General features: G+C 38.5%; 1 non-coding gene across 1 annotated transcript; it reads left to right on the top strand.

The window, feature by feature from the left end:
* The first annotated feature begins 7,533 nt into the window (after positions 1-7,533).
* On the top strand, positions 7,534-7,641 carry LOC112713165 (small nucleolar RNA R71). The gene has a single exon (XR_003158140.1). It is a non-coding gene; the product is annotated as a small nucleolar RNA R71 (small nucleolar RNA).
* The last annotated feature ends 4,065 nt before the right edge of the window (positions 7,642-11,706 follow it).

Genomic DNA, 11,706 nt, shown 5'->3' with positions numbered 1-11,706 from the left:
GTAGAGGATGTTTTAGTGAAGGTTGAGGGCCTTTACATCCCTACTGACTTCATAATCCTGGACACTAGAAAGAATAAGGATGAATCCATCATCCTTGGCAGACCCTTCCTAGCCACAGCAAAAGCTGTGATTGATGTTGACAAAGGAGAGTTGGTCCTTCAAGTGAATGAGGACTACCTTGTGTTTAAGGCTCAAGGATCTCCTTCTGTACACATGGAGAAGAAGCATGAAAAGCTTCTCTCAATATAGAGTCAAACAGAGCCCTCACATTCAAACTCTAAGTTTGGTGTTGAGAGGCCATCATCATACTCTGAGTATCTGTGAGGCTCCATGAGAGCTCACTGTCAAGCTATTGACATTAAAAAAGCGCTTGTTAGGAGGAAATCCAATTTTTACTTATCTATGTTGAATTTCTATTTTCCATTATTATTTTATTTTTTCTTTAGGATGATGATCATGTGGAGTCACAAAAACAAAAGCAAAAATAAAAAATAGCATTAAAAGTAGCACACCCTGGAAGATGAGCTTATTGGCGTTTAAACGCCAGTAAGGGTAGCAGAATGGGCGTTAAACGCCCAGTCTGGCACCATTCTGGGCGTTTAACACCAGAAAAGGGCACCAGACTGGCATTTAACACCAGAAAAGGGCACTAAGCTGGCGTTAAACGCCAGAAAGGGAAGAAAAGCTGGCGTTAAACGCCAGAAATGGGCAGCCGCTAGGATTAGCACTCAAAGGAGTGTTTACACGCCAGAATGGTGCAGGGATGAGAAATCCTTGACCCTCTCTTCTTCACACATTCCAATAACACCCTCCCCCAAAACCCTTCACCAATCACCTCCATCTCTCTTCCTTATCACTTCTTCACCACTCACATCCACCCACTCTTCCCCAAAAACCCACCTACCCCACCATTCAAAATTCAAAAACTTTCCCTTCCAACCCAACCCTCACACACGGACACCTCTCTCTTCTACTCCTAGATAAACCCTTCATCACTCCTTCATTTTCACACATCATATACACTTTTCCCCTCCTTGGCCGAACCTTTCTTCACCCTCCTTCTCCTCCATTTCTTCTTCTTCTCCGTCCTTCTTTCTTCCTTTGCTCGAGGATGAGCAAACCTTTTAAGTTTGGTTTGGAAAAAGCATTGCTTTTTGTATTTCTATAACCATTTATGGAACATAAGGCCGGAGAAACCTCTAGAAAGAGGAAAGCGAAGGCAAAAGCTTCCACCTCCGAGTCATGAAAGATGGAGAGATTCATCTCAAAGGTCCAACAAGACCTCTTCTATGAAGTTGTGGCCAAGAAGAAGGTGATCCCTAAGGTCCCTTTCATACTCAAAAGGAATGAGTATTCGGAGATCCGACATGAGATTCGAAGAAGAGGTTGGGAAGCTCTTACCAATCCTATCCAACAAGTCGGAATCTTAACCCTTCAAGAGTTCTATGCTAATGCATGGATCACCAAAAACCATGATCAAAGTGTGAACCTGAACCCAAAGAATTGGCTTACAATGGTTCGGGGGAAATACTTAGATTTCAGTACGGAAAATGTAAGGTTGGCATTCAACTTACCAATGATGCAAGGAGATGCACGCCCCTACACTAGAAAGGTCAACTTTGATCAAAGGTTGGACCAAGTCCTCATGGACATATGTGTAGAAGGAGTTCAATGGAAGAGAGACTCCAAAGGCAAGCCGGTTCAACTAAGAAGGCTTGACCTTAAGCCTGTAGCTACAGGATGGTTGGAGTTCATCCAACACTCTATCATTCCTACTAGCAACCGGTCTGAAGTAACTCTGGATCGGGCTATCATGATCCATAGTATCATGATTGGAGAGGAAGTGGAAGTTCATGAGATCATACCTCTAGAACTATACAAGGTTGCTGACAAACCTTCCACTTTAGCAAGGTTAGCCTTCCCTCATCTCATCTGTCACCTATGCAATTTAGCTGAAATTGTTATAGAGGAAGACATCCTCATTGAAGAAGACAAGCCCATCTCTAAAAAGAGGATGGAGCAAATAAGAGAGCCCACTTATGGACCTCAACAAGAGCATGAGGAAGTCCCTCATCAAGAAATCCCTGAGATGCCTCAAGGGATGCATTTTTCTCAACATAATTATTGAGAGCAACTCAACACCTCTATGGGAGATTTGAGTTCCAATATGGAGCAACTAAGGATGGAGCACCAAGAGCACTCCATTATTCTCCATGAAATTAGAGAGGATCAAATAGCCATGAGGGAAGAGCAACAAAGGCAAGGAAGAGACATAGAGGAGCTTAAGCGTTCCATTGGATCTTCAAGAGGAAGAACTAGCCGCCATCACTAAGATGGACCCATTCTTTAATTTCCTTGTTCTTATTTTTCTGTTTTTTTATTTTTATGCTTCATGTTTTATCTATGTTTGTGTCTTCATTACATGATCATTAGTGTCTAGTATCTATGTCTTAAGGCTATGAATGTCCTATGAACCCTTCACCTTTCTTAAATGAAAAATGTGCCTAATTACAAAAGAACAAGAAATACATGGATTTCAACTTTTATCTTGAAATTAGTCTAATTATTTTGATGTGGTGAAAATACTTTTTGTTTTTTGAATGAATGCTTGAACAATGCATATTTTTGGTAGTGAAGTTTATTGAATGTTAAAATTGTTGGCTCATGAAAGAATGATGAACAAAGAGAAATGTTATTGATAATCTAAAAAATCATAAAATTGATTCTTGAAGAAAGAAACAGCAGTGAATAACAAAGCTTGCGAAAAAAATGGTGAAAAAGAAAAAGAAAAAGCAAGCAAAAAAAGCCAGTAGCCCTTTAAACCAAAAGGCAAGGGTAAAAGAGATCTAAGGCTTTGAGCATTAATGGATAGGAGGGCCCAAAGGAATAAAATCCTGGCCTAAGCAGCTAAATCAAGCTGTCCCTAACTATGTGCTTGTGTCATGAAGGTCCAAGTGAAAAGCTTGAGACTGAGTGGTTAAAGTCGTGATCCAAAGCAAAAAGAGTGTGCTTAAGAACTCTGGACACCTCTAACTGGGGACTTTAGCAAAGCTGAGTCACAATCTGAAAAGGTTCACCCGGTTATGTGTCTGTGGCATTTATGTATCCGGTGGTAATACTGGAAAACAAAGTGCCTAGGGTCATGGCCAAGACTCCTAAAGTAGTTGTGTTCAAGAATAAACATACTAAACTAGGAGAATCAATAACACTATCTTAATTCTGAATTCCTAGAGGTGCCAATCATTCTGAACTTCAAAGGATAAAGTGAGATGCCAAAATTGTTCAGAAGCAAAAAGCTACTAATCCCGCTCATCTAATTGGAGCTAAGCTTCATTGATATTTTGAATTTATTGTATATTCTCTTCTTTTTATTCTATTTTGTTTTCAGTTGCTTGGGGAGGAGCAACGATTTAAGTTTGGTGTTGTGATGAGCGGATAATTTATACGTTTTTTGGCATTGTTTTTAGGTAGTTTTTAGTATGATTTAGTTAGTTTTTAGTATATAATTATTAGTTTTTATGCAAAAATCACATTTCTGGACTTTACTATGAGTTTGTGTGTTTTTCTGTGATTTCAGGTATTTTCTGGCTGAAATTAAGGGACCTGAGCAAAAATCTGATTCAGAGGTTGAGAAAGGACTGAAGATGCTGTTGGATTCTGACCTCCCTGCACTCGAAGTGAATTTTCTGGAGCTACAGAAGTCCAATTGGTGCGCAGTCAATTGCGTTGGAAAGTAGACATCTTGGGCTTTCTAGCAATATATAATAGTCCATACTTTGCCCGAGTTTTGATAACGCAAACTGGCGTTTTAACGCCAACTTTCTACCCTTTTCTGGCGTTAAACGCCAGAACTGGCATAAAAGCTGGAGTTAAACGCCCAAACTGGCACCAGAGCTGCCGTTTAACTCCAAGAAAAGCCTATGCACGTGAAAGTTTCAATGCTCAGCCCAAGCACACACCAAGTGGGCCCCGGAAGTGGATTTCTGCATCATTTACTTATTTTCGTAAACTATAGGTTACTATTTCATTATAAATAGGACATTTTACTATTGTATTTTGATATCGGAAGATCTTTAGATCATTTTTGAGACTATCTTTGTATCACTGTTGATCTCTTGATCACGTTTAGGGGGCTGGCCATTCGGCCATGCCTAGACCTTCATCACTTATGTATTTTCAACGGTGGAGTTTTTACAGCTCATATATTAATGTGTGGAGCTCTGCTGTTCCTCATGAATTAATGCAATTACTACTATTTTCTATTCAATTCAAGCTTATTCTTGTTCTAAGATATTCATTCGCACTTCAACATGATGAATGTGATGATCAAGTGACACTCATCACCATTCTTACTTATGAACGCGTGCCTGACAACCACTTCTGTTCTACCTGAAAACAAGCTTGAATGTATATCTCTTGGCCTCCTGGTCCACGATGCATGGTTGCCTCTCCTAACAACAGAGCCTTCCATTCCGTGAGATCAGAGTCTTCGTGGTATAAGCTAGAATCAATTGGCAGTATTCTTGAGATCCAGAAAGTCTAAACCTTGTCTGTGGTATTTTGAGTAGGATCTGGGATGAGATGACCGTGACAAGCTTCAAACTCGCAAGTGCTGGGTGCAGTGACAGTGCGCAAAAGGATCATTGGATCTTATTCCAACACAAGTGAGAACCGACAGATGATTAGCCCTACGTAACCCATAGCCGGACCATTTTCACTAAGAAGACGAACGGTAGCCATTGACAACGGTGATCCTCCAACATACAGCTTGCCATGGAAAGGAGTGCACATGACTGGATGAAAGCAGTAGGAAAGCAGGGATTCAAAAGGAACAAAGCATCTCCATACGCTTATCTGAAATTCCTACTAATGAATTACATAAGTATCTCTATCCTATTTTATGTTTTATCTATCTTTTAATTATCAAAATCCCATAACCATTTGAATATGCCTGCCTGAGATTTACAAGATGACCATAGCTTGCTTCAAGCCAACAATCTCTGTGGAAGAAAGTGTGTGAGATCACGATTTTGCATACCAACTAATGATGAAAATTTAAAAATGAAGTTCTTTCCTTCTTCTTTAACGAACAACGCATTTACCTGATTTTCGAATCTTAGACCAAATTCGATAACAACATGGGCACAGTTAGAAAATGCTTTTCATGCCTAATTTTATTGGGGAGAATTGAACGTGGCAGTTACTGATTTAGTGGCTTTGAAACATGAGGATGGTGAAACCATTGATGATTATATGATCCGTTTCAAAAATTCTAGGAGTATATGCTTTGTGTCTCTTCTTGAAAGTAAAGCAGTGAAAATAGAAATTATGGGGATAGGATTTATATGTGTCAGAAGATACTTAATGTTCACATACCTGATTTGGCACATTTAGCCAAAAGAGTAAGTCAGGTTGAGATTCTGAAGAAGGAAAACAAGAAGTATAAGAGTGATGAGAGAAAGTTGAAAAAGTAATTCTTTCTCTCGAAAAGAAAATGTATCCTATGTAGCGATGAATTCTGCAAGTGAAGAATCCGATCTAGAGGCAGAAGTTAATTTGGCTGAATGGTGCACGAAATTGTGATCATCAATAGCGCCATCAACATGGTACGCTCAATTGCAATCTCAACTCTTTATCACAACTTCGCACAACTAACCAGCAAGTGCACTGGGTCGTCCAAGTAATAAACCTTACGCGAGTAAGGGTCGATCCCACGGAGATTGTTGGTATGAAGCAAGCTATGGTCATCGTAAATCTCAGTCACGCGGATTCAAATGGTTATGGAGGATTAATGATTAAAAGATAAATAAAACATAAAATAAAGATAGAGATACTTATGTAATTCATTGGTGAGAATTTCAGATAAGCGTATGGAGATGCTTTGTCCTTTTCGTCTCTCTGCTTTCCTACTGTCTTCATCCAATTCTTCTTACTCCTTTCCATGGCAAGCTGTATGTTGGGCATCACCATTGTCAATGGCTACAGTCCCGTCCTCTCAGTGAAAATGTTCAATGCGCTCTGTCACAGCACGGCTATTCATCTGTCGGTTCTCGATCATGTCGGAATAGAATCTAGTGATTCTTTTGCGTCTGTCACTAACGCCCCACAATCGCGAGTTTGAAGCTCGTCACAGTCATTCAATCCTTGAATCCTACTCAGAATACCACAGACAAGGTTTAGACCTTCCGGATTCTCAAGAATGCCGCCATCAATTCTAGCTTATACCACGAAGATTCTTTTTAAGGAATCCAAGAGATATCCACTCAATCTAAGGTAGAACGGAGGTGGTTGTCAGGCACACGTTCATAGGTGAGAATGATGATGAGTGTCACGGATCATCACATTCATCAAGTTGAGGAACAAGTGATATCTTAGAACAAGAATAAACTGAATTGAATAGAAGAACAATAGTAATTGCATTAATACTCGACGTACAGCAGAGCTCCACACCTTAATCTATGGTGTGTAGAAACTCCACCGTTAAAAATACATAAGAACAAGGTCTAGGCATGGCCGTGAGGCCAGCCCCATGATCTAAGAACTAGACGTCCCAAGATGATCCTAAGATCTAAATTGATCAAAAGATTCTTAATACAATAGCAAAAAAGTCCTATTTATAGAGAACTAGTAGCTTAGGGTTTACAAAAATGAGTAAATGACATAAAAATCCACTTCCGGGCCCACTTGGTGTGTGTTTGGGCTGAGCATTGAAGCTTCTATGTGTAGAGACTTTTCTTGGAGTTAAACGCCAGCTTTTGTGCCAGTTTGGGCGTTTAACTCCCATTTTTGTGCCAGTTTCGGCGTTTAACGCCGGGCAGTCTTGAGCTGATTTGGAACGCCGGTTTGGGCCATCAAATCTTGGGCAAAGTATAGACTATTATATATTTTTGGAAAGCCCAGGATGTCTGATTTCCAACGCAATTGAGAGCGCGCCAATTGGGCTTCATTAGCTCCAGAAAATCCACTTCGAGTGCAGGGTCAGAATCCACAGCATCTGCAGTCCTTTTCAACCTCTGAATCAGATTTTTGCTCAGGTCCCTCAATTTGAGCCAGAAAATACCTAAAATCATAGAAAAACACACAAACTCATAGTAAAGCCCAGAAAAGTAAATTTTAAATAAAAACTAATAAAAATATAATAAAAACTAACTAAAACATACTAAAAACAATGCCAAAAAGCGTATAAATTATCTGCTCATCACAACACCAAACTTAAATTGTTGCTTGTCCCCAAGCAACTGAAAATCAAATAGGATAAAAAGGAAGAGAATATACAATGAATTCCAAAAACACAAAGGATTCTTCATTCAGAGTATCACTCTCAAGAACTCCTTTCTTCTGATTTGTCCCATTGTTCACAGGATTCCTTTCAGAAGTGTACATGAATTAGTTATTTGCAACCATTTCAATGAGTTCTTGAGCTTCTGCAGGCGTCTTCTTCAGATGAAGAGATCCTCCAGCAGAGCTGTCCAATGACATCTTGGACAGTTCAGACAGACCATCATAGAAGATACCTATGACGCTCCATTCAGAAAGCATGTCAGAAGGACACTTTTTGTTCAATTGTTTGTATCTTTCTCAAGTTTCATAGAGGGATTCACCTTCCTTCTGTCTGAAGGTTTAGACTTCCATTCTAAGCTTACTCAATTTTTGAGGTGGAAAGAACTTTGCCAAGAAGGCATTGACTAGCTTTTCCCAAGAGTTCAGGCTTTCTTTAGGTTGTGAGTCCAACCATATCCTAGCTCTGTCTCTTACAGCAAAAGGGAATAGCATAAGTCTGTAGACCTCAGGGTCAACCCCATTGGTCTTGACAGTGTCACAGATTTGCAAGAATTTAGCTAAAAACTGATGAGGATCTTCCAATGGAAGTCCATGGAACCTGCAATTCTGTTGCATTAGAGAAACTAATTGAGGCTTAAGCTCAAAGTTGTTTGCTCCAATGGCAGGGATAGAGATGCTTCTCCCATAGAAGTCGGGAGTAGGTGCAGTAAAGTCACCCAGCACCTTCCTTGCATTGTTGGCATTGTTGTTGTTTTCGGCTGCCATGTCTTCTTCTTGTTTGAAGATTTCTGTTAGGTCCTCTACAGAGAGTAGTGCTTTAGCTTCTCTTAGCTTTCGCTTCAAGGTCCTTTTAGGTTCAGGGTCAGCCTCAACAAGAATGCTTTTGTCTTTGCTCCTTCTCATATGAAAGAGAAGAGAACAAGAAAATATGGAATCCTCTATGTCACAGTATAGAGATTCCTTGAGATGTTAGAGGAAAAGAAGAATAGAAGGAGAAGGTAGAAGAATTCGAACTTATCAAGAGGGATAGAGTTCGAATTGTGCATTAAGGAGGAGTGTTAGTCCATAAATAGAAGGATGTGAGAAGAGGGGAAGAACTTTCGAAAATAAAATAAAAGATTTTAAAAGAATTTTGAAAAATTGAAGAATGATTTTCGAAAATTAAAGTTGGGAGAGAAATAAAGTGATTTTTGAAAAAGATTTTGAAATTAGAAATCAAAAAGATATGATTGAAAACTATTTTGAAAAAGATGTGATTAAAAAGATATGATTGAAAAACGATTTAAAAAGATTTGATTTTTAAAATTAATGACTTGGCTAACAAGAAATTTAAAAGATATGATTCAGATATTAAACCTTTCTCAATAGAAAAGGCAACATACTTGAAATGTTGAATCAAATCATTAATTAGTAGCAAGTATTTTTGAAAAATGGAAAGAAATTGATTTTGAAAATATATGATTGAAAAGATATGATTTGAAAAAGATTTGATTTTGAAAACTTGAAAAAAATTTGAATTAAAAACAAAATCTTCCCTCTTGTGTCATCCTACCATTCCGGCGTTTAACGCCCAAAACTCTACCTTTTTGGGCGTTAAACGCCCAGCCAGGTACCCTAGCTGGCGTTTAAACGCCAGTTTTCCTTCTTCACTGGGCGTTCAATTCCTCTGCTGCATGTTCTGAATCTTCAATTCTCTGTATTATTGACTTGAAAAGACACAAAATAAAAATTTTTTTTGAATTTTTAATGATGAGGAATAATAAAAATGAAACTAAGATCAAATAAACAATGCATGCAAGACACCAAACTTAGAAATTTGTATACTATTGACACTTACAAATTGAGAATGCATATGAGAAACAACAAAACACTCAAGACAAGAGAATTTAAAGATCAGATCAAGAAAATCATCAGGAACAACTTGAAGATCAATGAAGAACACAATGCATGTAATTTTCGAAAATTAGAGGAATAAAGACATGCAATTGACACCATACTTAAAATTAGACACTAGACTCAAACAAGAAACATAAAATATTTTTGATTTTAAGATCTTATAATTTTTTTGGATTTATCGAAAATTGAGTGGAAAAGAAAATAAAGAGATTCAAAATTTTTAATAAGAATTCCAGGAATCATGCAATGTTAGTCTAAAGCTTTAGTCTAAAAAGATTAGACATGGCTAGCCAAGCTTCAGCAGGACATCACATTCAAGAGCTAAATTGATGAAAATCAATCACCTTGAAACTCTAGAATTCATTCTTAAAAATTCTAAAGAAAAATACCTAATCTAAGCAACAAGATGAACCGTCAGTTGTCCAAACTCAAACAATCCCCAGCAACGGCGCCAAAAACTTGGTGCACGAAATTGTGATCATCAATGGTGCCATCAACATGGTACGCTCAATTGCTATCTCAACTCTTTATCACAACTTCGCACAACTAACCAGCAAGTGCACTGGGTCGTCCAAGTAATAAACCTTACGTGAGTAAGGGTCGATCCCACGGAGATTGTTGGTATGAAGCAAGCTATGGTCATCGTAAATCTCAGTCACGCGGATTCAAATGGTTATGGAGGATTAATGATTAAAAGATAAATAAAACATAAAATAAAGATAGAGATACTTATGTAATTCATTGGTGAGAATTTCAGATAAGCGTATGGAGATGCTTTGTCCTTTTCGTCTCTCTGCTTTCCTACTGTCTTCATCCAATTCTTCTTACTCCTTTCCATGGCAAGCTGTATGTTGGGCATCACCATTGTCAATGGCTACAGTCCCGTCCTCTCAGTGAAAATGTTCAATGCGCTCTGTCACAGCACGGCTATTCATCTGTCGGTTCTCGATCATGTCGGAATAGAATCTAGTGATTCTTTTGCGTCTGTCACTAACGCCCCACAATCGCGAGTTTGAAGCTCGTCACAGTCATTCAATCCTTGAATCCTACTCAGAATACCACAGACAAGGTTTAGACCTTCTGGATTCTCAAGAATGCCGCCATCAATTCTAGCTTATACCACGAAGATTCTTTTTAAGGAATCCAAGAGATCTCCACTCAATCTAAGGTAGAACAGAGGTGGTTGTCAGGCACACGTTCATAGGTGAGAATGATGATGAGTGTCACAGATCATCACATTCATCAAGTTGAGGAACAAGTGATATCTTAGAACAAGAATAAACTGAATTGAATAGAAGAACAATAGTAATTGCATTAATACTCGACGTACAGCAGAGCTCCACACCTTAATCTATGGTGTGTAGAAACTCCACCGTTAAAAATACATAAGAACAAGGTCTAGGCATGGCCGTGAGGCCAGCCCCATGATCTAAGAACTAGACGTCCCAAGATGATCCTAAGATCTAAATTGATCAAAAGATTCTTAATACAATAGCAAAAAAGTCCTATTTATAGAGAACTAGTAGCTTAGGGTTTACAAAAATGAGTAAATGACATAAAAATCCACTTCCGGGCCCACTTGGTGTGTGTTTGGGCTGAGCATTGAAGCGTCTATGTGTAGAGACTTTTCTTGGAGTTAAACGCCAGCTTTTGTGCCATTTGGGCGTTTAGCTCCCATTTTTGTGCCAGTTCCAGCGTTTAACGCTGGGCAGTCTTGAGCTGATTTGGAACGCCAGTTTGGGCCATCAAATCTCGGGAAAAGTATAAACTATTATATATTTCTGGAAAGCCCAGGATGTCTACTTTTCAACGCAATTGAGATCGCGCCAATTGGGATTCTATAGCTCCATAAAATCCACTTCGAGTGCAGGGAGGTCAGAATCCAACAGCATCTGCAGTCCTTTTCAGCCTCTGGATTAGATTTTTGCTCAGGTCCCTCAATTTCAGCCAGAAAATACCTGAAATCACAGAAAAACACACAAACTCATAGTAAAGCCCAGAAAAGTGAATTTCAAATAAAACTAATAAAAATATAATAAAAACTAACTAAAACATACTAAAAACATACTAAAAACAATGCCAAAAAGCGTATAAATTATCCGCTCATCACTGAACTTAAAAAAGGACCACCTTTTGTTTTTTCCTTAATCAAGAAAATATCGAGAGGTAATAAATCGAGTGATTCAAAACATAAGAGTGGAAATAAATATAGTTTTGATATTTCAAAATTGGTTCAAATATTTGATGTGTTGCTTAAAGATAAACAATTAATTTTACCTGAAGGCAGAACTTTGCTTTCGGTAAAAGATTTAAAAGGAAAACCTTACTGCAAGTTTCATCAAGCAACTAGCCATTCGAATAACAATTGTGTCCGTTTCAAGGACCTGATACAAGAGGCGATTATGGATGGTCGATTGAAATTCGACGATGCAAAGAAAAGATGAAGGTTGATGCTAATCTCTTCGATAGTGGAGCCAGTTTTGCTGAATCATATTTTGGCGTAAACATGGTTGGCTTGTCATATGACTT

This window comes from Arachis hypogaea, chromosome 9 (assembly GCF_003086295.3).
Source record: "Arachis hypogaea cultivar Tifrunner chromosome 9, arahy.Tifrunner.gnm2.J5K5, whole genome shotgun sequence".
In the NCBI taxonomy this organism is placed as follows: Eukaryota; Viridiplantae; Streptophyta; class Magnoliopsida; order Fabales; family Fabaceae; genus Arachis; species Arachis hypogaea.
Note: the sequence above shows the minus strand (reverse complement) of the source record. Positions and strands in the feature narration are given on the sequence as shown.